This window comes from Acipenser ruthenus, chromosome 10 (genome assembly GCF_902713425.1).
Source record: "Acipenser ruthenus chromosome 10, fAciRut3.2 maternal haplotype, whole genome shotgun sequence".
Classification (NCBI taxonomy): Eukaryota; Metazoa; Chordata; class Actinopteri; order Acipenseriformes; family Acipenseridae; genus Acipenser; species Acipenser ruthenus.
The window spans coordinates 20010050-20035944 of NC_081198.1; the positions used below are offsets into that span (position 1 = coordinate 20010050).

At 41.1% G+C, this 25895-nt stretch overlaps 1 protein-coding gene across 1 annotated transcript in view; it reads left to right on the top strand.

Annotated features, from left to right (window-relative positions):
* The first annotated feature begins 3534 nt into the window (after positions 1 to 3534).
* Positions 3535 to 25895, top strand: part of fam163ab (family with sequence similarity 163 member Ab) — a 39248-nt gene continuing 16887 nt past the window's right edge. Inside the window, exons 1-2 of the mRNA XM_034005529.3 lie at positions 3535 to 4804; positions 20070 to 20166. The gene's annotated coding sequence lies outside the window, so the exon portion shown is untranslated. The remainder of the gene's footprint in view (positions 4805 to 20069; positions 20167 to 25895) is intronic.

The following is a 25895-nucleotide window of genomic DNA, read 5'->3' on the forward strand; positions in this document are numbered from 1 at the left end:
CCATGGTCCGGCTCTAGTAGGATCGAAAACTCAACTCAAGAATCTCAATATTGTTGACTTGAACCTCAGAAACTGTCTGCTGCTGCCTTCCCCCACTGTACGAATCCTTGGTGTACTTCTGGATAGTAACCTCTCCTTTGATGCCCAAATCTCCTCTGTAGTCAAATCCTCCTTCTACTACCTCTGAAACATCTCAAAGGTCCGTCCCTACCTTTCCCTCCCAGATGCAGAGATACTCTGTCATGCATTCATCTCCTCTCGACTCGACTACTGCAACTCTCTCTACGGTGGTCTTCCGTCACACGCCATAAACCGATTGCAGCTGGTTCAAAATGCTGCTGCTAGGATCCTTGCCAGATGCAAAAAACATGATCACATTACCCCCTGTCTTGCCCAGCTGCACTGGCTACCTGTAAAGTTCAGGATTACTTTCAAAATTCTCCTGCTTGCCTACAAGGCCCTTCATCACACAGGTCCAAAGTATCTCTCCAACCTGCTGACCTGCTATGTCCCTGCACGCAAGCTGAGGTCCTCTGACTCTGGCTTGCTTGTTATACCCAAGCAAAAGTGCACCACACTCGGAGAGCGCTCTTTTGGCTTCATGGCCCCGACTCTCTGGAACTCTCTCCCAGCTCTAGGGCGTGTAGCTCCCACAGTCGCTCGCTTCAAATCAACTCTCAAGACCCACTTGTTCTCTCTTGCTTTTAATGCTCTTTAAGCCTGATATATGTTATTAGCTGTTGTCTAAATTGCTATTTCACTTAATCTTATTTGTATGATTCTGTATGACACACGCATCCACAATGTTTAGAATTCACATCCTAGCCTTGTGTTGAATGTATTTGCATTTTTTTCTCTTTTTTTACTGTTGTATTTCACTGTATTTAATGTATCATGCATTGTTCCTCACTATCTTGTAAAGCGCTTTGTGATGATGATCCACTATGAAAGGCACTATGTAAAATAAATATTGATTGATTGATATATTCTATAATACATTTTGTAATCTTTAATACATTTAAATATATATCTGGGGAGGTTAAAAATGGCGTGTTTTTAACCTTTTAGCATCCAAGCCTGTGGTGTGCTGTAAACCCTTCTAGAAATTCCCCATAGTAAAAGCACAGCAAAGTGTAATAAAGCATACTGAAAGCATGGTGATAAAAGAGGTTGAACAAGCAAAAAATCTATCATTTAAATTAAATTAAAATCATGTGACAATGTGACCTTTTATCTCTACCAGGGCCTCATTTAGAATGCAAAACGAAAGGGGTGGAGTAGCGCCGCCGCGTCATTTGCATTCAATTAATGATGTTTATATATCCAAAGCAGCATGTTAAACACAGATAATGAACTGCCATACATTCATGAGCTATTCGCGAAGGTAGGACGAGGATTTTGCGCAGGCAAAAATGACCCGAAAATTCTGCCGACTGAATGCTGCAGCAAAGCGGAGAGCATCTGCGGCAGAAGCTGTGTAGCGATTTGAAATGGTAGATATTTAAGGTCCTGTATAGCCAGAACGTGTTAATGTGACACTGATGTATTTTGGGTTATTGTAAGTAGACTAAGATAAAAAGAAAATATGCTGAAATAATTTAGTTTCAATTTAAAATAATATGTTATTTTCTACGCGTCCTACAACAATGTGAAGCCTACAACACATCAGCATGGTTTGTTTTGTATTACATGTAGGATAGACAAAAAATGCCTGCTATAGGTAGTAATTTGATTTTACTACTGTACTGTTTAAGCTTATTATACATATCTATATTTTTACATAATGTAATGTGTACATAGAACACATTAATAGTATTTGATATGCCATCATATTTATTAGGCTATATATAGTACTTTAATTAATTGATGTCAAAGTATATATCTAAATATATGAGCTAACTAAACTAACAAATAAATAAATAAATAAATAAAACCTCCTAAGATAAAGAATCACCTCCCCAAAACCTGAAAATAAAAACACAGCGAAAAAATGTAAATATATTCTTAATACAAACAAAAAACACAGGTCCGCCCTACAATTGAACTCGGATCTGGAATGATAGTCCTGAGAGCTACACATTATGTATGTGCGCAGTGCGGATAGTGGTTAGGGCTGTGGACCAGATCCTGAGTTCAGTACCAGGCCACTGCTGCTGCATCCTTGTAAAAACCCAGATGTGTGAATGGGTAGCACAATTTGCATGTAAAAGAACTAGTTATAACTTGCTTTCGTCAGCCAAATCAATACATTTTTTATTATAAACAGACGAGAACATCATATTGCTGACGAAAAACCCGCCTGAACCGATCTTTATTTCACAAACGATAAATACCTACCTTTATTTATAAAACCGCCCGGAACACTCAGTTCTGAAGTTCCATTTGGGATGAAAAAGATGCACGTAATAAAACGAAGTGCGTATAACACAATACTACTGAAAAAACCTACCCAGGCGACCTTTAAATACCTTTATTGATCAAACAGTGTTTGAAGCAAATTTCAACTGCTTGACACAATTTTACAAGATTCATCATAGTTGTGATTAAACACAGTTACTAAAATTGTAACTAAACATAGTTACAATGTACATTTTTCTGTAGGATCTTTCTGGCTTTAACAAAGTTGGGAGGTTACGTTGTAACAATGAATCTTGGTGGATTTTGTAATTTTGTGTCAAACAGTTGAATTGAGTTCAAATTCTGGGACCTATTTATACATTTGGGTTTTTGCTGGAGCCAAAACATATTTCCAGAGAGTAGGTGAGGCTGGCACAGTTGAACACTGTCATTGTCACGTCATTAGAATGGAATGAGGACGGGTTTTTCAGTCCCAGGACCTAGGATCCATCAAAGAAGCATAAAGCCAGTTAAAGGCAGATTTATAAAAATGATATTGGCTCAATATTGGAATAATAGACTCCAGAACCACTGAGAATGAGTGCAAACACTATGACATTGTAAGATAAATGTACCTAAAAGGTTTTGAAAAGTCTTGTAAGTATATTTTTCTGTAAACATGTATAACCGTGAAGGCTCTTTGCAGTTCTTAGCTGTATTCTGCAGTCCTTTCAGTCAAGTTCCATTACCTGTGCTGTCCAGGAAGCATGCATCATTTTACTGCCACGTTTCAACCTCAGCATATAATGCAGATTTTATTTCCCTTCATGATTACAAAGCAGTCGGTTACAGTTGCTGTTCCCTTTCATTGTGCCCTCGGGGAAGATTTGTATTTGTTAAAAAAATTCCAATTCTGGTTTTATAAACATGGACGTATTGCCAAAGTAATAATTGGTGTCGTTGAATTACAAGGTCGGTACATTTTATGTATCCAGATGTCTGTTTTTCGTGGACCGACACACGAAGAATTGCTGAGTGACAGTGTCACAGGAGGCAGTAGGACCCTGACACCTAGCCGTTCATTTGGTATTGTCCTGAATATGTATCGCTGAGTTTGCAGTTAAATAACTACAAACCTTGTATTTCTTTTTTTTTTTTTTTTTTTAAATAGAACCTTCAGGCGGAACCGAGTGTGTGTATGTTTTGTTTATTTGTCTGTTTGCTTGTTTGTTTAGGACGCTTCATTTTTAAACTTCGCTTTTTTTTCTTTTTTTTTTTTGAGGATTAAGCGTTTTTGACATTCAGGAAGGGATTCTGTGCTGATAAAGCTAAACTTGACACATCTGGGTGTCTGATTAGGAACACAAGGACAACTTCAGCACATGGAGAGCTACGCACATTAACAAACATGAATAAGCTTCACTGAAATCTGTAACAGCTGGCGCGCTTTGTATTTTCAGCGCCGAAGCTGCAACGCTTAAAAGCCATGGTTTGAGAGAAGGTTTGAATAGCTTTTTATTGGCGTAAAGAGCACGTCCCCATGGGATGGTATTCGAAGAGAGCCGTAGAGGGATCTGGCGGAATTACATTGAAATGGAACAAAATAACTAGCACATTCTTGTAATCTATATATAAAAAAACACACACTGTATATAAGAATGTCTTTCAGCAGGGGACCGAGCTCCCTTCAATAAAACAGCTGTTCAGTAATAGGGTTAGCAGCCGCTCCAGCTACGCCTCGCCACAACCCTGCTGCTGTGCTCCTTTCCCATCCCTTGCTTGACACATTCTTGGATTTATTAGCTGTAAGGCAATTTCAGCAGGAGGCTGGTTTGGTCCGGTCACAAATCCGAGGTGCATCGCCTGCTGATCCGCATTACTTTGGATTTTATAGCGTCTGATCTCGTCTTTTGGATAATTTCAAAAGAATTTTATTGAACGCATTCGTTTATTTATTTATTTTTTAGTTATAGCCCAACAGCGCATTCGTTCTAGTGGGTGTTTATGTAAAGCGGCGGTATTTGTTATAATTCCTCCCGTGTATTCTAAAATAGCACCGATTTGGACTGATTTTCTTTGTAGGGTTTGTTAGGGTGCAAGGTGACGGAAATAGTTCTGCTGTAGGTAACACATCGATCGGTATTATTCATCTTGGATTATTTCTCTTCTTTACTGTGGAATTTGGATGAATCTGCAGTTTTGTTTGGATTAATGTTCCAATCCAACTTTCATTTCTGTTATTAATATTAGTGCTCAGAACTAATAAGGTGATCCACAGAACCCCGAATCGAGAGAAGCGAAATAGAAGAAAACGTACCGCAGACTAAGTTGGAAAATGAAGCGGGTTATTAATTCATCCTTGAAATCCTGCTCCTGAAACAACCTCATCATCAAAGATGCACATTTGCTTCAACAGCATTAATAACACCTGCAGTTTAAGCTGAAAAACACAGACCACTTTCCAAAGGTAAGCGCTTATGTTTGGCTACTGGTACTTTTTCGTCGTGTTGTGTGAGTGAACTAGAGTCCCTTCGAGCTTTCTCTACCCTTCCTTTTTTAGGTTAATAAGCTCTCTCATACACTGAACAAATGGGTTCTATAGCTATGGCCAAATGCTTTGCATCACCTATAAGGGAATGAGATATAAGTAAAACAAAAAACTGTATGAACATAATTTTATTTAACATCAAAGAAATTGCAAAATGATATCGCAAAAGTACCGCAAGCCATAATAGTAGTCAAGTCCCTTGAAGTGCATTTGCTTGGACGGAACTCGTTTGCCTGTTTGATTGTTTTAAAAGAACGAGTTCGTGTGTTTATCTGTGTGTTTTGTTTGTCTATCCGTGTAAAATGTGATTTTCACGGAGATTAGATTTATTTAGCCCATGGAATTTGCGGCTCAGGCGAGCGGATTGTGTACAGGTGTGGAGAGAACGCTTTGGACGTGTTACTCTCTCTTGTGGCATATCGTGCAATTTCGGTTTGATACTGTGTGTGCATTGTAACATGAGAAAGACAACTAAAAAGCTCCCCCGCGTTCTCTGCAAATACTAAACTGCAGAAACTCAATCACCCCATACAAAACTAAATTATTATTATTATTATGGAATATACAAATACATTATCCCTTACGAATATTGCAATATATAAAAATATAACGATGAAAATACTGCATTAAAATATAATCTAGATTGCCAATATGTCAATATATTACAAAATATATTAAAATAAATTAATACATTGTCAATATTAACCTTATGAAAAGCGTCATTACAGTATCTACAGTAACATAACAGCAAATTTGTGTTGTGTTTTCCCACATCAGTTTGGAAACCCAGTATAGAAACCAAACCCAGTAAAGCTGTGTTTTAATTCCCAACTCTTACTGGTCACCAGAGAAGCCAGATCGATTTTGCCGGTGAAACAGCAGGACTCCCATTTCTTTTGAACGATTCCAGTGTGCATGGGGTGGGCTCTGTACCCTAAAGGTTAATGTTCCCATCTGTTACAATGGTGTCAAAGCCTTCGAATGAACTACTGTGCTGTGGTGCACAGTGGAACACCAGGACCACGAATGATGTCATACACTTTCCTTCAACAACTATGGGGCCTGAACCATGCATGCACAATGCCTGGGGTGGGGCATTTTTTTCCAGTTTTCCCCGATCTTGTGCTCGCTAAATATCCTGGTATTCCAGAATAGAAAAAAGAAAGTACATATGCACATTTTAATTAGCTTGCTGTCCCACAATTACAGTGCTATACCAAAATCTTTTGTCTAGTAAAGCAGAACGGCATTTATTTCCACTGTATCCCTCTCAGACCCATTACTATATATATGTAACATATTTTAACCGTGTCTTCTAGTACATGCAAACATATTGTAATGAACAAACTGTTCTCCCAAGTGACTCGGGACGTATTTATTCTTCATTTTACTGCCTCAATGCTCCACGGTACATGTGCATTTATAAATGACAGTTGTAGAGGGGATAGCAATGTCAACTGTGCTCCCCTAGTTGTCATTTTTTTCTAAGACCTCACTCTGCAATTTAGCTTAACGGGTATTTTCAGAAGCAGTCTGTGTGGTTAAAAAGGGACAATGGTTACTAAGCCTGGTAGATAATTAAAATAGTTCAGTCCAAAACTGCTAACATTATCAGCTGGCTTCACAGACCACAAACATGGGATACCTTAGCTATATTAATATAATATTGTGTAAATCTAGAGAGCCACTTATCCAAATGTGATGGAACTTGGCTAGCATGGCTAGCACGGCTTGCATACTAATGAGCTGCTTCACACTGTATAAATCAATACGCACAGCAATTCCATCACAAAATTCCACAACAAACTGCCATTTTATTTATTTGTTATAAAACCACTGCCACAAAATCAGTGACATTCCACCCATTTTCTTTAATATATTTGGAGACACCTGAGAACTGGTACAGCACCAGTTCTGCAGCTATCAACAGTAGACACAAAAGAGTAAATGAAGCACAGCTAAATTAAATAGTAGAAAAATATGAAAAAAACCCCCAAAACACTACAACATGGGTTGTTAATGTCTAGCTTAAAGAAAAAAAATATGGACATTAATTTTGAGGAAACAAGTACAGAAAACCTCAACTGCATTCTGGGGGAATTTTATGCCAGTGCAAAAAGGATATCTGGTACTGCACAAGGTGAAGAAAGTTTTCAGTTTGCTTGCCTCACTCTCAGGAAGTCTGTTACTGTTTCACTTCCTTGATCATTACACCTCAGCAGTCAAAGCGTGGGGCCAATTTATCCAGAGGAAGTGACCAAAGAAGTAAAGACTACTTGGAAGTAAGCTTGCAAAGAGAGCTTTCTTTTACCCTCGTGTAGTATTAGATCTAATTATTTACTATAACCAGAGCAAAACATTTAACAGAAACTTTATAGGAGGAGTTCTGAGGACAACTTCACTGTTCAAAGGCATCCATGCTTACTACCATTCAATTAGTACCATCGGTGGAAAAAAACGCTGTCATTTATAGGGAGTGCTATAAAAAGAACTTGCGCTGCTGACACAAGCATAATGTCACATTGGAATAAGGATCATTTTCCAACTGTGCCTGAATCAGGCTGCTTTGTACAGCAACATCGATCTGCACAACAACATTTCATATGTACAAAAACCAAGTTAACATACAGGGTCCAGCCATAGAAAGATGTAATAATGTAAAAGTGGCTAAGTTAAACACAATTGGGGCAAAATTGGTCCCCAGTTTTTTATTCATCTTGCTCCTACCCTTCAAGTTCCCCATAGTAAAAGCATAGCAAAGTGTAATAAAGCACAGTGAAAGCGTGGTAATGCATAGGTAAGCATTGTAAAGCTCTAAAGATAGGTAAAGCATAATAAAACATGGCAAACCATTTTAAACTATGGCAAATGCGTCGTATAACCATGGGAAAAGCATGGTGGGGGAAACTGTTCACATTTACCGCGGTAACTTTTATAAGGAAACAGTGTGGTCCAGTGGTTAAAGTCCAGGGCTTGTAACCAGAAGGTCACCGGTTCAAATCCCACCTTTGCCACTGACTGACTCATTGGGTGACCCTGAGCAAGTCACTTAACCCCCTTGTGCTCCATCCTGCAGATGAGATGTTAAATCAATGTCCTATTGTAAGTGACTCTGCATATAATGCACAGTTCACAGCCTACCCCTGTAAAGCGCTTTATGATGGTGGTCCACTATGAAAGGTGCTATATAAAAGTAAAGATATTATTATTATTATATAAGGGTAGTTCCTACTGCAATAAAAATGGGGGGCTAGGTTTATGCCCTTTGTAACTTGTTTAACTTAACCACTATTATATAATTATTACATCTTTTCCCTTTTTTGTATATAACTGGGCCCCTTTTGTAGAAATCGGATATTTCCATGGGTGGAGCCTTTGTGCTAACTTGGTCATTGGGAAGTGCAAGTGTAACTACCTGAAAGTAAGACTTGCAAACTGGGAACTTTCTTGAACACAGTACGGTACACATGGTTGCTGTAACGAGTTTAAAAAAGTGCACATGTGAGAACTACATAGTAACTGGGAGTGCGCAACATGCAATATTCATGGAATTATTTCATCAGTTGCAATCCCTTTAATACTATAGAATATTAGGCATAAAGATATTTTTTTTATAAATTTAGTCAATTATTTTTATTATTTTCTCCCAATTTGGAATGGCCAATTATTTTATTATGCTCAGCTCACCGCTACCACCCCTGCGCTGACTCAGGAGGGCGAAGACAAACACACGCTGTCCTCCGAAGCGTGTGCCGTCAGCCGACCGCTTTTTTTCACACTGCGGACTCACCATGGAGCCACCCAAGAGCTACAGCGTCGGAGGACAACGCAGCTCTTGGGCAGCTTACAGGCAAGCCCGCAGGCGCCCGGCCAGACTACAGGGGTCGCTGGTGCACGGTGAGCCGAGGACACCCTGGCTGACCTAACCTCCCCCCGGGCGGCGCCCGGCCAATTGAGCGCCGCCCCCTGGGAGCTCCCGTCCTCGGTCGGCAAAGGAATAGCCTGGACTCGAACTCGCAACGTCCAGACTATAGGATGCATCCTGCACTCTATGCAAGTGCTTTTACTGGATGCGCCACTCGGGAGCCCCCAGGCATAAAGATCTAACCGAAGTACTCTATTAGGGCACAGATATTGGATACATATCGGTTTGTCCAGTGTTGCTTTTCATTTGTAACTCTTACCAGTTCTTGGCTCTGTGGGAATTGCATTCCAATGCAATCAATCTTTTTCAGTTGGGTTCTATTGGGACCCATCCATACACTTAATTTAGAGTGTTTGTATTTTGCACATGAAGCACAGAAGTCACCACAGAGTAACTGCTACCTGTGTGTTTATGTCTTCTTGTTTGCTTGTAAACAGTGGTGGGGTTTCTATGGAAAAATAAAAATCTCATGCTATTTTGGTAGTACCTGTCAGGTCATTTGGGTTTCCATGTAGTTTTCTTTTAGGGAGAGAAATAATCCTTCCTAATGCAAATGACCTCATTAATATTAAAATACAGGAGGGTATATTTAAATGTTTCGGTCTGTGTTCCAATTTGGCCTTGATATTGTGCAGCTTTCTTAAACTGGGTTTACAAGAAGCTTTTAGGCTGTGTTGAAGAACCACAAGTGCAGCCGTTTTGTAGCGACTTATTCTAGATACTGACAATATGTAAACCTGGCAATTTGAACTAACAAGCAGAATCCAACCTAAAACATTTTACACAAACATGATTACATTCTGAAAGTCAGTGCTACCATCCTGAAATTTGGAAATGCGTTTATAGTTTCATAAAAAATGCATTTTTGTCCCAATTCCAATTAATCCATTACCTGATTTATCTTCACCATCTGAACAGCATTCCATGGAAAGTGTACAAGAGTGAACCCAGTGCAACAGATATTAAACACAATTTGTATATTCAGGATGCCATGCTTATTTTGGGCATGCTTGTGATTTGTCTGTCTAAAAGAATACAAAATAAACACTAACATGTTTAGCATGTGTTCTATAAAATCTGTGTGTAATTCCTGACTATTTGTTTTTACCGTGCTGTGTACATCCTTTGCTAGCCTCTCCTGCCTCTGTGTTTATTAATGACTCACTTCATGCTTGCTGTCACAGGGCAGTGCATCTTTTATACAGATGACACACTTATTTATTAAGCTACAATAACATCGCTGACGGCCTTCAAAATGAGTTCTCTTGAAACTGCCTTTAAATGTCAAAGCAATAAAAGAAACAGCTGGGATATTAGCAGTGCCATTTTACAGTCTTACAATAAGAAAGAAAGACATATATAACAATATTCCACAAATACTCTGCATTCTGGACAACCAAAACAATTAAAAACCTGTGCTGGTTTGCGGTGCTGGGGTAGGGCAATTGCTGTCTGTTTTTACTTAATTACTTAATTTAATTTTTTATTTAATTTACTTTAATTTTTTTTTGAATGCCCAATTATTTCTCCCTCAGTTTTTCATCCCAATTTAGAATTTGCAGCAGTTCCTCACAACAGCCCAGGAGAACTGTGGACTGTCAGTGGATTACTTTTTGACACCTAGGAGCTCGACAGTGGATGTCAGCGAGCTACAAGTCTCTGGAGGACAAAGACCTGCCCTGCATGTGCCCACTTTCAGCTCACAGGGCGCCTGGCCTGTAGGTCCGCTGTAGTGCAATGAGGAGAAACAGTCCCTGTCAATTATGCTTCCCTACCCTGGAGGAATGCCAGAGCCAATGCTTCCTGTGAAATCCCCAGTGAAGACTGGCATAGCCAGGATGTGAACCTGCGCTCCCCTGACTGTATGACTCACCCTGCACACACACAGCCTCTACTAGGTGAGGCAATCAAGGACACCCTTGCTGTTAAACGCTTACTTACTAAATAGTATCCTTGAATGGATAACCATCCAATCTTCAACTGTATTCAAGTTTAATGAGCAACTGGGATCTAAAATGATATCCATTTGCTCTTTGTTTTATCCATGCAGCAATCAAGTGATCCACAAAGTTTACATTCAAGCAGAAGTCGTTGCAATAGAACTAGCTGTAACGTTTGTCTTATTAACTCATTTCAGAATGTATGGGTGTGTAAAGTTGTGGATGACATTTGGAGAGTTGAGTGTAACGTACCAGAAGGCAGCTGGTTGCAGCCTCCTGCACAACGCAGTGTACAGAAGACTTCCAGGAAATGTAATTTAGCAGGGCACAAGATTTGATTTAGCATCAGCTGGGCTTGTGTAATTATCTCCAAACAGCAGAGCAGCATATAAACAAGGTTTCTGGGAATTGTTGTATTGTCTGGCTACCTTACGGGGGAGGGGCAGTAGCATATAAAACCCTTCTGAAAAATAGTCTCATAGAAAAGTATCAACAACAGCATAGATTTTCCACCCATTCTCTTTTTTTATTTTTTAATTTGTATTGCCTGTGAACATAAAACAGGAGTGACCAACCTGAGCTGCCCTGAGGGACCTAGAGGACTGCATTAACCACTTGATACACTGTAGGGATATAGGACAGGGGATGTGCATAAAGGACAATCTGCAACAGTAGAAGTGAACACACCGGTGCAGAAAGCTTTACGAGTGTCAATATAACCCACACACAAATACACTAGGACTCTTTTATATACTGTTTTTTTTTTAGTTGAATGACATTGAGTCATTAGAATGCATGAATTCCTCCAGCTACACAACTAACTGCATTTGCACATTGCTACTCAGTCTAAGATAGGTGCATAATATATAACATTGTGCTTTGTCTTAATTATTTAGAGATCAAACTGATTTCCTCAATTTAGTCTTTTACAGGTAATATTTAAAATGGGTTAGTCCATTTCCTAGCTTTCTTTAGCTTTTCAGTCATCTTTTTACATCAAAATGAATTCCTGTAGACTATATCTTGGCTTGCTTATTTCAATGTTTATTCTTCACAATACTGTAACATTAATTTCAGTGTTATAAATAAATCATGCAATCTGTTAGTTTTACAGCACATTTCACCACTTTCAGTTTATGAGTGGTTTGTGATTTTCCTTAGCATGGATATCTTCCTTCACCCCAGACGGATTTGGTGAGAAACTGAGAATAAATTGAAAATGATCGCATTGAGGAGCAAAGCCCCTAAAACCTGCTGCACAAATAACAGGTTTCATGTTTCAATAAAGACCAAGAGTCAGCTCAAAACTAAATACTTTCAAGTAACATAGCCTCCTGATGACCCATGCTGTGTGAATAACAATCTATACAAATTCTCAGAACTACATTTCCCATCATCCTCCTGGTCACTGGTAAATCAATCTCAATTACATATGTGAACAGGAGGATGATAGGAAATGAAGTTTGAGTGGTCCATGCAGGTCCATGTGAAGCCATCTTGGAGGCAGTGGAATGCAATTTAAAAGTTTTAAAAAGCGGTAAAAATGTAAAAAAAAACCCCAAAAACCCAATTAAAACAATACACACACACCTTATGTAAACAGTTGTAGCAAAACATGGGCACATGTAACACAATAAAATAAAAAGGTCCTTATGTACCCTTTAAGTGCGGAGTCCAGAACATCAAATGAATGCTACAGTAGCAACCGTATCTTAAAGTGAGTCTATAGATGCATCATGTAATCATATGCACCTACATATACTCACATTAAGATATGGTAAATAATATTAATGATACTTGTTTCAGTTCGTTTGTTAGACTTCCAGTTTACTTCAAACATATCACGTATTAACTTTTTCTAAAATGACCCTGCCCCATAGGCCTATTGAAAAATACTGTAATGCCGACTATATGTGGGTTCTGACAGGTCGGTGGCGAGAATAACCAGGCAGAAATAAATAAATAATAATAATAACAAAAAAATGAACCCTTGGGCATTATGAAATTCTTTTTTTCATTTTACATTTTTCTAGCTTTAGCGGCAACAAAGTCCCTTATCAAATCGGAGTATTCCGAATTCTTGGCAACTTCGCTATCATTTGACATTATGGTCAAATTTGACAATCCTTTTTGAGTCATCGTTGAACACAAATATGTCTTGATCAATTTCAGCCTGGTGAAGCTGCGCTCACCAGAAACTACCATCATAGAAATGATCTGTCGGCTCATCTGTTCATGCATGTACTGCCACATTTTCATAGGACATACTTACGAGGTGCCGACATGATGAGCTGCAGCCACAGCGTCGGGTGCAAAAAATAAAATAAACATTGGTGCTAAACTGCACACATATATATATATATATATATATATATATATATATATATATATATATATATATATATATATATATATATAATCTCTTAACACAAAAATTGCTATATTAAGAAATCTAAGAAGGCAGACCTGAGTAGCCCAGATGTTCCACATATTAACAAAACAATAGCTTGTGAATTCAGCTACACTGCAGTTTATTGATGGATTAGATTTACATTAGCTGCAACAATTGACATAACATAAATCCGTGATTATATTTGGGTTCCCGCAGGCAGGTGCATCACATAGGGCGAGGCAATCCACACACAGGCGGAGGGCGGGCGCGAACCCGGGACCTCTCGCACTAAAGCATAGCGCCGATACCGCTGTACAAAAGAGCCGGCTACTTTGCAAGGAGCGTATATCGGGCTTATGTCCCAGTGTGTGATTACATCACCTATCAGCTCTACTGCTGCCTTCCCCTGTGCACGCTACAATAGGCATCTAACCAAAGCATGAGTATTTATTAATCAACAAAATGTGTTTATAAACTAGCAATGCTTAACTTTCGCGGTAAATGACTACATATTCATGGAGTATTCTGTTTATATTACAATGTTTTGAAAGAAAGTATATTTAAAACTATATTTAACAGCAGAATACTTTCCTTGGATCCTGCTCCTCATCTGCTTAGCAACGCGCCATCATTTTGTAGTTGGATTTGAATAAATGTAAGATAGATTAAAACATTGGTTCTGGTAAGAAGAAATCTCCACTCAGTTACTCGGTGCGAGATGGTAAAATCTGGTAAAATCTCCACTCAGTTGCTCGGGGCGAGATATCTCAATGCTAAAATCTCCTAAAGACTGCTTTGAGCAGTGGAGAGTTTACTGCACTTTAAAAAGTTGGCCGGTATATTTCACGTGAACTTGCCGAATGACTTTACCCCCACAGGTCTTGTCGTTCCTTGTACAAATGTAAACAGTTAGAGGACCTTATCTTGTTTTCAGGGTATCCCAGTGTTTTGGAGGGTATTCAAATCCTTTGCAGCTACAATGTAACCTTTGTCTGAACCTTCTCTTGAATGGAATCAGAGAGGCAGAGGGACAATATAAACAAACAAGCTGGTATCGCAGCATGATCGGAGTCGGGACTGCTGGGAGTTGTAACTTGTTATATCTCAAAGCTGACAGGAATAGCCAAGGGAAAACCAAACGACAGCCAAGATCCTCACTGTGACACACTGTGATAAACTGCAGACAAAACATCAGCATGAGACTATTATAATCAAAGGACAGCAGGGTTTATTTTCTATAGGGTTTGACAGAAAAATGATCAATTCTGTTTAGTATGCGACCCTAAGGGGTGGTCAGCAGGAATACTAATTTTCCTCAATATAAAAAGATATGCCTTTTCAGAGACTAAAACAGTGTCTCGTAGGGCAGCAGTGTGGCGTAGTGGTTAGGGCTCTGGACTCTTGACCGGAGGGTTGTGGGTTTAATCCCTGGTAGGGGACACTGCTGCTGTACCCTTGAGCAAGGTACTTTACCTAAAATTGCGCCAGTAAAAACCCAACTGTATAAATGGGTAATTGTATGTAAAAATAATGTGATATCTTGTAACAATTGTAAGTCGCCCTGGATAAGGGCGTCTGCTAAGAAATAAATAATAATAATAAAACGAAATGCTAAGATTTTATATACCATATAATTATTAATACAGCTTTTTTATTCATTCTGTGTTCAACGGGAGCCAAAGTAAGCACATTAAATAGAGGTAATAAGATGTGCTGTAGCTTATTGAAACACTAAATACTGTTAGTGGCCTGTGAAGGGCCAGCAGAAAGAGTTGCTCTAATTAGGCATGGATCCAAATCTTCTAATCAGTGAGCGAGAGCATCAAATATATATATATATATACTGTATATATCCTAATTTTAATAGACCGCGTAGAAATACAGTGTTGTCCTCTATAACTCTGCAGTCGGGAGCCACATGACATTTGTGTTCTACTTTATATCAAGAACATACCTGCTATTGAATTACATTACAGCTTGTTCCACGGTATATAGGGACGCCTTATAAAGAGGGGGCACTATAGCAGCAGATTGTTTAGCTAAAACTGGTGTCTGGGAGAAAATAATTCATGATTTAGCACTGATTAATGTTATGTGTGGTCTATGGGCTATGATTTAGCACTGATTAATGTTATGCATGGTCTATGGGCTATGATTTAGCACTGATTAATGTTATGCATGGTCTATGGGCTATGATTTAACACTGATTAATGTTATGCATGGTCTATGGGCTATGATTTAGCACTGATTAATGTTATGCGTGGTCTATGGGCTATGATTTAGCACTGATTAATGTTATGCGTGGTCTATGGGCTATGATTTAGCACTGATTTATGTTATGCATGGTCTATGGGCTATGATTTAGCACTGATTAATGTTATGCGTGGTCTATGGGCTATGATTTAGCACTGATTAATGTTATGCGTGGTCTATGGGCTATGATTTAGCACTGATTAATGTTATGCGTGGTCTATGGGCTATGATTCACTATTCTGTTTAGTGCAGCTTCATTTTGCCATAACTGTGGCAATATTAACCAAATAAAAAAAAATTTGGTTCGTTTGGGGGTTTGTTTTTCCTGAACCAGCCTCATGTGATTATCTTGCAGTGTTGTCCATATTGCAGACATGTTATTTTCAACATATTCCAGATAGTTTTGTTATTTTTTATTCACACATCATAAGGAAATCAATTGGAACATTCGCCAGGAGAAAGAGGTGTTTTCTTCCAAACATCACAGTGTATCCAGTTCAGGCTCCCTTCTGCAAAACTATGCTGGTGCTGTGATTGAAATGAGTGGCGTATTGTGGGAACACAAAACCAGCATTGTTACAGGACGGAGTGTGATTGGGATACACTGCCATCTTTAGGCTTTTTTTTTTCTGCCGACGAACCCCCTATGAGTAAATGTTGAGAAATGTAATGCCCAGTTGCTTTATGACCCACGATGTGTGATTAAAAATGTCAAAAGAGTCAATACGTTTAATAATACAATACTGTGATACAGACAACACAGGCCATAGCAAAGGTAATTGTTGCAGAGCAAAAGCCCTGCCTGCAAATAGTGGGTGTTTGTATGTGTTTTGGTGGTGGTTCGCAGGGATGGGGTTAATTCCTGTCCCTGCCAAAAACATGTGAGAATGTGGCTGTTCCCAAATGGAATAACTGGTGCTAATTGGCATCAGCCACATGCTATAAAAAGAGAACCCAGAGCTCCATGAGAGAGACTACCAGGGAGCTGGAACAATGAGAAGGTACAGAGTTTTGAGCCACTTGCAAAAGTATATGGGTTTTTTATGTGACCGGTAAACAGCTTAGCTGTTCGTTATAGTTTAGAACTGAAACATTTAGTTAGCACTCCTTAAAGGAGTTAGGTTTTGGTTTTGTTTATTTTGTTTTGTGTTTAAAATAAACGTACAGGCCTGCCCTGTTTAAAAACCTACCTGTGATTTTGGAGTGTGTCACAAAGACGGCCAGAGTGGGTTGCGTCAGACCAGAAAGGAATTCAAACACAGACAGAGACGGTGGTGATGATGAGCTGAGTGCAATGGCTGCACTCAACGTTTATTAACAAATAAAAGGTTTGAAAACAGCACAAAAACAGGACACGGCACTTGCGCCAAAATAAACAGACATACAAAACGACTGAACACTAACACACAGGTGAAACGGAGACGAACAAACACGGTGAGAATACACTTATTATATTTATAATTACGCTGATTTTAACTCTCCTCTCTCTCTCCCGTTCTCCACTCTCTGAACACCTAACCACGAGTGACTAAAAATGTGCCTATTTATACTGTTGTGCTGGGATTCAATTACTAATTAATTATTCACTTGAATCCCAGCACGTGAATTAATTCTGTGCAACCCCGTGCTCACATATTACATTTAACCAGCACGTGAAGTGATTTGTGCCCTCCTCGTGCCTAAATACAAATCTACACTTTTTAAATACACGTGAAATACAGACCCGTTTATATCCCGTGTACCAATCTATACACCAACATTAACATACGCACCATACATACAACACATAACACACAAATGCACACAGGGGCGGGGCGCATTGCCACATATACCCCCCCTTGTGCGCAGCACACATGGCCTCAACGGCCACCTCCCCCCCTAAATACCCAGCAGTCCAGGCCAAAGTCTCGGGCTGGGAACGGAGGCTTCAGTGGGCCCATGGCTGGAAATGCTGTCAGCTCCCCTGCCGGTAGTGGCACGGCTGACAGCATGCTGGTCCCGTCCTGCAGCGAAAAAGCTGCGGGGGCAGGTGGTCCCCCGACCTCCCCCTTCTTCGTAGCCGGCAGCTCCCTCCTGTGGGGCTCCGGCCACAAGAACTCCTGCAGCGAAACTGCTGCTGGGGAAAGTGGTCTCCAGACCTCGTCCCCCTTCTTCGTGGCCGGCAGCTCCCCTTTCTGGGGCTCCGGCCACCGTACTCCCTGTGGAGGTACGGGCAGCAGAGGCAGCTCCTGCTCCTCTGCTCCGGGCGGTGGTGGAGGCAGAGGCAGCTCCAGCTCCTCTGCTCCTGGTGGTGGTGGAGGCAGAGGCAGCTCCAGCTCCTCTGCTCCTGGCGGTGGTGGAGGCAGAGGCAGCTCCAGCTCCTCTGCTCCTGGCGGCGCTGGCTCCCTCCGCTGTGGCGGCTGGGCTGGTGCGCGCCGCGCTGCCCTCAGCAGCATGAATAGAGGCGGCTGGGGGACACCAGCCTCCTGCCCCTCTCCCCCCCAAAAATTTTCAGGGGGTTGAGCCTGTAACTCCTCCCCTTCCGGCTCTTGGGGCTGAACCAGCAGGCATTTTCCCTCTGCTGGTGGCTTGGGTCCCAGGGCTGTGGAAGCCCCGACTTGCCTCCCTTTGGGCTGTGGACGCACCGACTCCTCCCTTTTGGGCTGTGGATGCACCGACTCCTCCCTTTTGGGCTGTGGACGTTCGGGCTCCCCCCACTCAGGCATAGGACGTTCGGGCTCCTCCCACTCAGGTGTAGGACATTCGGGCTCCTTCCACTCAGGTGTAGGACATTCGGGCTCCTTCCACTCAGGCGTAGGACGTTCAGGCTCCTTCCGCTTGGGCTGTGGACGCTCAGGCTCCTCCCGTTTGGGCTGTGGACGCTCAGGCTCCTCCCATTTGGGCTGTGGACGCTCAGGCTCCTCCCGCTTGGGCTGTGGACGCTCAGGCTCCTCCCGTTTGGGCTGTGGACGCTCAGGCTCCTCCCATTTGGGCTGTGGACGCTCAGGCTCCTCCCGCTTGGGCTGTGGACGCTCAGGCTCCTCCCGCTTGGGCTGTGGACGCTCAGGCTCCTCCCGCTTGGGCTGTGGACGCTCAGGCTCCTCCCGCTTGGGCTGTGGACGCTCAGGCTCCTCCCGCTTGGGCTGTTGACGCTCAGGCTCCTCCCGCTTGGGCTGTGGACGCTCAGGCTCCTCCCGCTTGGGCTCCTCCCCATAACTGCGGAAGGGACAGTGGGCGAACAGGTGATCCTGGTCGCAGAGGAGGCACCCCGGCGATGGCTTGTTACATCGCCGTGGATGCCTGGCCCTTAGGCGGCACTCCTCCTCCCTGTCCTTCACCTCTTTATCTTTCTGTGCCTCCCGCTTGGGCTGTGGAGGCAAAACCAGCAGGCATTCACCCTCTGCTGGTGGAGATGGGGACAGCAGGTACTCACCCTCTGCTGGTGGAGATGGGGACAGCAGGTACTCCTCTGCTGGTGGTCCTGCTACCTGGGCTGCTGTTCCGTTTATGGTTGCCTCCAGGTAGCTGAGGACAAACTCCACACCTTCCTCCAAGGTGTTTGGGGTGTGTTCCTGCTGATATGCCTCCCATCTCTCACTGTCCATCATCCACAGGGCGCGGACGACTATGGGCAGAGCCTGGGCCTCCAGCCCAGCATTCTCCAGGAACCAGTCCCGCCACTTTGTGGCGACTTCTGCCATTATATTATTATTTTTTTTTTTTTTTATATATATATTTTTTAAAACAAAACCCCTCCTGGTCTGACGCTTGGAGGCGCGGCTATCCCACGATGACACCACGTGTCACAAAGACGGCCAGAGTGGGTTGCGTCAGACCAGAAAGGAATTCAAACACAGACAGAGACGGTGGTGATGATGAGCTGAGTGCAATGGCTGCACTCAGCGTTTATTAACAAATAAAAGGTTTGAAAACAGCACAAAAACAGGACACGGCACTTGCGCCAAAATAAACAGACATACAAAACGACTGAACACTAACACACAGGTGAAACGGAGACGAACAAACACGGTGAGAATACACTTATTATATTTATAATTACGCTGATTTTAACTCTCCTCTCTCTCTCCCGTTCTCCACTCTCTGAACACCTAACCACGAGTGACTAAAAATGTGCCTATTTATACTGTTGTGCTGGGATTCAATTACTAATTAATTATTCACTTGAATCCCAGCACATGAATTAATTCTGTGCAACCCTGTGCTCACATATTACATTTAACCAGCACGTGAAGTGATTTGTGCCCTCCTCGTGCCTAAATACAAATCTACACTTTTTAAATACACGTGAAACACAGACCCGTTTATATCCCGTGTACCAATCTATACACCAACATTAACATACGCACCATACATACAACACATAACACACAAATGCACACAGGGGCGGGGCGCATTGCCACAGAGTGCTGTTCCTTTTTACACAAAGATACAAGTGAAGACGGTCCTGCATGTGGCACGTGCACCCTGGTTTGTCACAGGAATGTAATGTGTTTCTTTTCTTTAACACATTAAGCATCATGTACTTGGGTAACTAATGCTTTTAAGATAACCTCATGTGGGTAACATTAGTCACCAAGTACAGGGATTGGTTACATTAAGACGGCCTACTTGAATGAGCTAATCCCCTCCTGTGTCCATGCTGACTAACTGCACCTTTCCTTGTGTGTTTTTCAGACTGCATCCAGACAAGCACTGTATCTGAAGTATCCTCAATGCTGTATCTCAAATCTCTCATGTGACAGGCTCAAGACTCCACCTCAGTTATTCTAATGTGAGTGCTGACCATTCTTTCTTTTTTATACATTTTGGTGTCTGAATGTACTGTAGTGCCGATGAAATGTGAGAAACAATGGCACTGGTTTAGAGTGATCTGACTGTTCACACTGACCCTCAGATCAGACCGGGACTGGTTCAGAGTGATCTGACTGTTCACACTAACCCTCAGATCAGACTGGGACTGGTTCAGAGTGATCTGACTGTTCACACTAACCCTCAGATCAGACTGGGACTGGTTCAGAGTGATCTGACTGTTCACACTGACCCTCAGATCAGACCAGACTCGTTGAGAGTGATCTGACTGTTCACACTGACCCTCAGATTAGACTGGACTGGTTCAGAGTGGTCTGACGGTTTAGACTGACCCTCAGATCAGACCGGGACTGGTTCAGAGTGATCTGACTGTTCACACTAACCCTCAGATCAGACTGGGACTGGTTCAGAGTGATCTGACTGTTCACACTAACCCTCAGATCAGACTGGGACTGGTTCAGAGTGATCTGACTGTTCACACTGACCCTCAGATCAGACCAGACTCGTTGAGAGTGATCTGACTGTTCACACTGACCCTCAGATTAGACTGGACTGGTTCAGAGTGGTCTGACGGTTTAGACTGACCCTCAGATCAGACCGGGACTGGTTCAGAGTGATCTGACTGTTCACACTAACCCTCAGATCAGACTGGGACTGGTTCAGAGTGATCTGACTGTTCACACTAACCCTCAGATCAGACTGGGACTGGTTCAGAGTGATCTGACTGTTCACACTGACCCTCAGATCAGACCAGACTCGTTGAGAGTGATCTGACTGTTCACACTGACCCTCAGATCAGACTGGACTGGTTCAGAGTGGTCTGACGGTTTAGACTGACCCTCAGATCAGACCGGGACTGGTTCAGAGTGATCTGACTGTTCACACTGACCCTCAGATCAGACTGGACTGATTGAGAGTGATCTGACTGTTCACACTGACCCTCCGATCAGACCGGGACTGGTTCAGAGTGATCTGACTGTTCACACTGACCCTCAGATCAGACTGGGACTGGTTGAGAGTGATCTGACGGTTTAGATTGACCCTCAGATCAGTCCAGGACCAGTTCAGCTCAGTACAGGGTTTGATTTTTCACAATAGTTTGCCTTGCCAGAAACACTGGCCCTCAATATCAAAAGTGTCTTCCGACAGTCCGAAACTCGCTGTCTCCATTTGTTTTAACCTGACTCTTATCCCAAACGTTGTTTTCATCATAAAATGAAACACTTTTCTGCTGTTGTGAAATAACTATTCAGTATTTAAATGAGAAACCTATATGTTAATGATGCATTCAGGATTTAAATAAATGGAGGTGGGATTTAAAGATAGTAAAGGCGGAGAAAAACAAAACAGACATGTGCCTTTCAGGAGATACAGAGAAAGAAGAGAAGATACATTTAATAGAACACAATAATAAAGCTAGTATATCAGGACAGAGAGAAAACAAATTAATTTAGAGAGCTCATTTTAAGGTAGTCTATTTTATGTGTACTACATTAAATTATAGTTTCAATTATGGGGGATATTTTATGCCAAAATGAGAAATAAATGCATAAATAAATGTTGAAATAAATAAGTACATATAAAGACATTTATTTCTATATTTGTTTATTCATTTATGTATTTATTTATTTATTTTTCATTTTGACATAGCTACATTATCCCTTTCATCCTTTTAAAATTGCATCAATCTCTAGCAGCACATTGGGCTCTATCAGCATAGTAGTAGGAGTCGCTGCACCCACATCAGAGCCTGTATATTTTAGACAGAGTCTGTTTGAAATAGGTTCCCATCTCCATTAGGACTCTTTGAAACAGGCAGAACCACTTTAGACAGAAAATACTAAATCCAACCACATCAACCCTTTAGCTTTTTGCACTGGGTTTATGTTAATTAGGTACCTACTTAATTTGCTCATACTGTCGGAATTGGGGTTTTGCGACTGTTCTTATCCTTCCTGGACATTTTTGATTTTTGCTTGGAACACGAAAAACAGTCAAAGTTAAAACACTGCCACAAAAGCCCTCCCCGACGGTCGGAAACGCTTTTATATTCAAGTATTTTAATCCAAACTGACAATGGGAGACCTCGAACTGGACTTTGATGCACTGATTCACCAATATGTAAATCGAAGCTCTGGAAATGTAAGGATGGATGATCAATGATCTTTATATAGTGGCTTTCATACAAAAAAAATATCAAAGTACTGTACAGGACAAAACAGAAGAAAATCTAAAAACAATTCATGTGTATAGAATTTTTTTTAAAAAAATGGAGTTTAGAAGTTTGTTTAAAGAAGCTAATCTAAAAAAGTAAGTTTTCAATTTTGACTTGAAGTGATGCAGCACTTCTGCTATGAGGTGGCAGTGCATTCCACAGTCTGGGAGCACAGGGACTAAAAGCTCTCTTGCCCATTCTTTTTGTGTACACTTGTGGGAGGCACAGAAGACCTGCATCAGCTGATTTAAAATCACAAGAAGGTATATAGTGACTAGAAGCTCCTTTATATAATTTGGTGCCATATCGTTACGTACTTTATAAGTCAGAAGTAACATTTGAAAATCAACTTTAAACTTCACTGAGAGCCAGTGCAGTGACAGCAGCACATGTGTTATATGGGCTCATTTTTTCATTCTGCTGAGAAGCCTAGCAGCTGCAGTCTGTATCAGCTGCAGGCAATTTAAGGCGTCACCCAGAAGCCTAGTGCATAGAGCATTGCAATAGTCAAGTTGGGAAGACACAAAAACATGAATTAGTTTCTCAGCATCAGGTAATGAGAGAAACAACCTAATTTTAGCAATGTTTCACAACATTGCTACAATTGCTCTTAATTGAATTAATACTTGTACTGTGATTCTTGAAATATATTTTGTTTACGACTGTAAGTCGCCCTGGATAAGGGCGTCTGCTAAGAAATAAATAATAATAATAATAATAATAATAATAATTATAATAAAAATGATAAAAGGAGACATTAGTGACTTTGCAAATATTTTTTTACCTTTTATTTAATATAGCGCCTTTCACAAAAGCAATGCCTCAAAGCGCTTTACATGGCTAAAACAGAGAGTAAATGCATAAATAAGTAGATAAAGCATATAAATAAAAACAAGATCGGCGAATATGCGACTCAACGGATAAATCAGAGTCAAATAAGACCGCTAAATCTATTTTTAGAGATTTGGGGCAGGACTTTCAAAAGGTTGTAAATGATACTCCAGTGTTACAAGAAATTGGTATGTAGCATTGATTTTGGCATTTTCAAGCTGTCGTTATGCCTATTTCGTTATTATATAATCGTCCTAATGTGATTTTCGAAATTATGTTGATTTCCGAAATAATGTTAATTAATATCTTAACAAGTAGGGCTCCTTGCGACTATTTCTTTTGTTTGCGCAGAAATTTAACAGACCACGGCTGACAATACACAGAGAGAGTGTACAGGACCAGAGTACATTTCTTACAGACAACCTATATAATTTAATATTTGTAGTTCTGAAAACATTTGAGCCTTTTCTATACTTGTGGTTATGAATGAGATTTATTCACTTGTTTTAAACTTTTGTGACCTTATGGAATGTTTCTTGTATTGCTAAAATTATATACCCTTATTTGCACCCAGTGTAATGTTACTACCAATACAGTTGGCTCTACCCAGCAATGGGTATTGTCAGCACAAAACCGGGCTCAAATAATACAGCTGGCTCTACCCAGCAATGGGTATTGCCAGCGCCAAAACAAGGGGTTGCAGTCCCGAAATAATAATTACAAAAACCAGAGACACAACACAAACACAGACATGTCTCCGGACAGTGCGTGCTCTTAGTGCAGGTTCAGTGCTGGAAACAGTGATGCTGGTTAAGTGCAGGTGCGGTGAAGTCCGGGTGAATCGCTGGCCCCAGGCTGCAGCTCCCAGATCCGTGCTTAATTATTCTGGCAATAACAAAACACACACTGTTGCAAAACAAACAAAAACACTTAACTCTCGCTCCAAACAGTCCTCGTTTCCTCCCATCAACCACAACAAAGGAACTGATTACGGCGTCACATCCCTAAAGTACCCTCAGCCCCGCCCCCTCCGATAGCTAGTTCAATCACATCTCCTCCAATTCATGAATGAAACTTCGCTTACCGTACTAGGGCGGTGACTCCAGGTACCGTGACGCCATCCCTTTCCTGAATGGCGGCTTCCGACTGCCCCCGGAATGAACTGCCGAAACATTCAGTACGGGGAACGCAATTCCTGCTGTACAGTGCTCTCGCAGGTCAAGAGGGAGATTGTTGATTCAGATTCATTCGCTCTTTGTCGAATAGATGTCATCATAAGAATTAATTCCAACCAATATACATAGATGGCTTACGGTATTTTATTTAACAAAAAAAATTTTGCAAAATGCACATTAAAAGAGTTGTATATAGTAAGCTGTGGCAAACACAGATAATCGTAAATCTGCATTTTATATGTGAAGTGTTCTAAATAAATGTATATTCTGCATGGCAAAATACACAGTTTTAAATGAAGTTTACAAATTTATACACAACATCGATATCCCCATTATTTTTTATTTCCATTTGGCTGCTGCTCACTGGTGGGAGAGCCATCTCCTTGTATGCTAGTAATTTCCATAACCTCTTCCATTCGTTTTTCTTGATCTCGTTAACATGCATTTTGATTAACAAGTTCCCCTTATCTAGTCATTGAGACAGGAAGTGATTTAGGTGACCTGCGACAATTAAGATGATTGTGGACAGGGATTATTGTTTTATTTATTTTTTAAATGTCACCATAAAACAGTGTTTCATTTGACGTGATTTTTTTATTAGTGATTTGATAATTCCATAAATAAATTCATAAACGTTACCTGACATGCACATCCATTCACTACATTGGTCTCAAATATGCAGTTCTGAAAGAAACATGCTTTAGCGCATAATTCTTTTCATTGTATCTGGTTCTACACCAGGCTAAGAAATCTCTGTCTGCAGGCCTTGCTTTCAGATAGTTCTGCATTTTCCTTGTCATTTTACATGGCTTGTAAAAATGGCCACATCCATTCAGGGCCACGTTCCCTGTCAGCAACCAACCACCTTCTTCCCTTGTTACTGACATGCTTTGCAGCCAGTAAGATGTTGTTGACCTAGGAAGTGAAGCAGTAACAGACTTCCTGTGAGAACTTTCTTTAACCTTGTTCAGAACCAGAGGTCCTGTTTTAAATGAAAATATATGCTTGCTATAACACCTGTTACTTAGGAAATGATTGTGCTAGCTACAAAGACTTTCATGTCAACTGTCTGTCTGACAACTTATTTCACTTGTGAGCCAGACTCAAAACCGGACCTCCCAAAGGCAGGAGAGGCATTAACTTGTGTGCATGTGGCACCAGACTCTTGTGGTTCCAATGCATCTGTGCCAAACAGTTGGTTTCAAAGTACCTTAACAGACCAATAAGACTGAATATATTATTGTCCGGCTTTGACAGTACGGCTTAACATGTTGAAAAAGAAGCACCTAGGACTCAAGGAAGGATGTCATGCATGCACATTGAAAACTGCCTGGCAGTTCTCAACTTAAAGTGATTCAAGCTAGCAAAATGATTCTGTAAATCTTATCTGTTGAGCACTTCCATTCGTTACATAGTTCAAGTGTCCTGTTACAGTAAACATGTACAGCAGACTAAAGCATTGGCACCCTA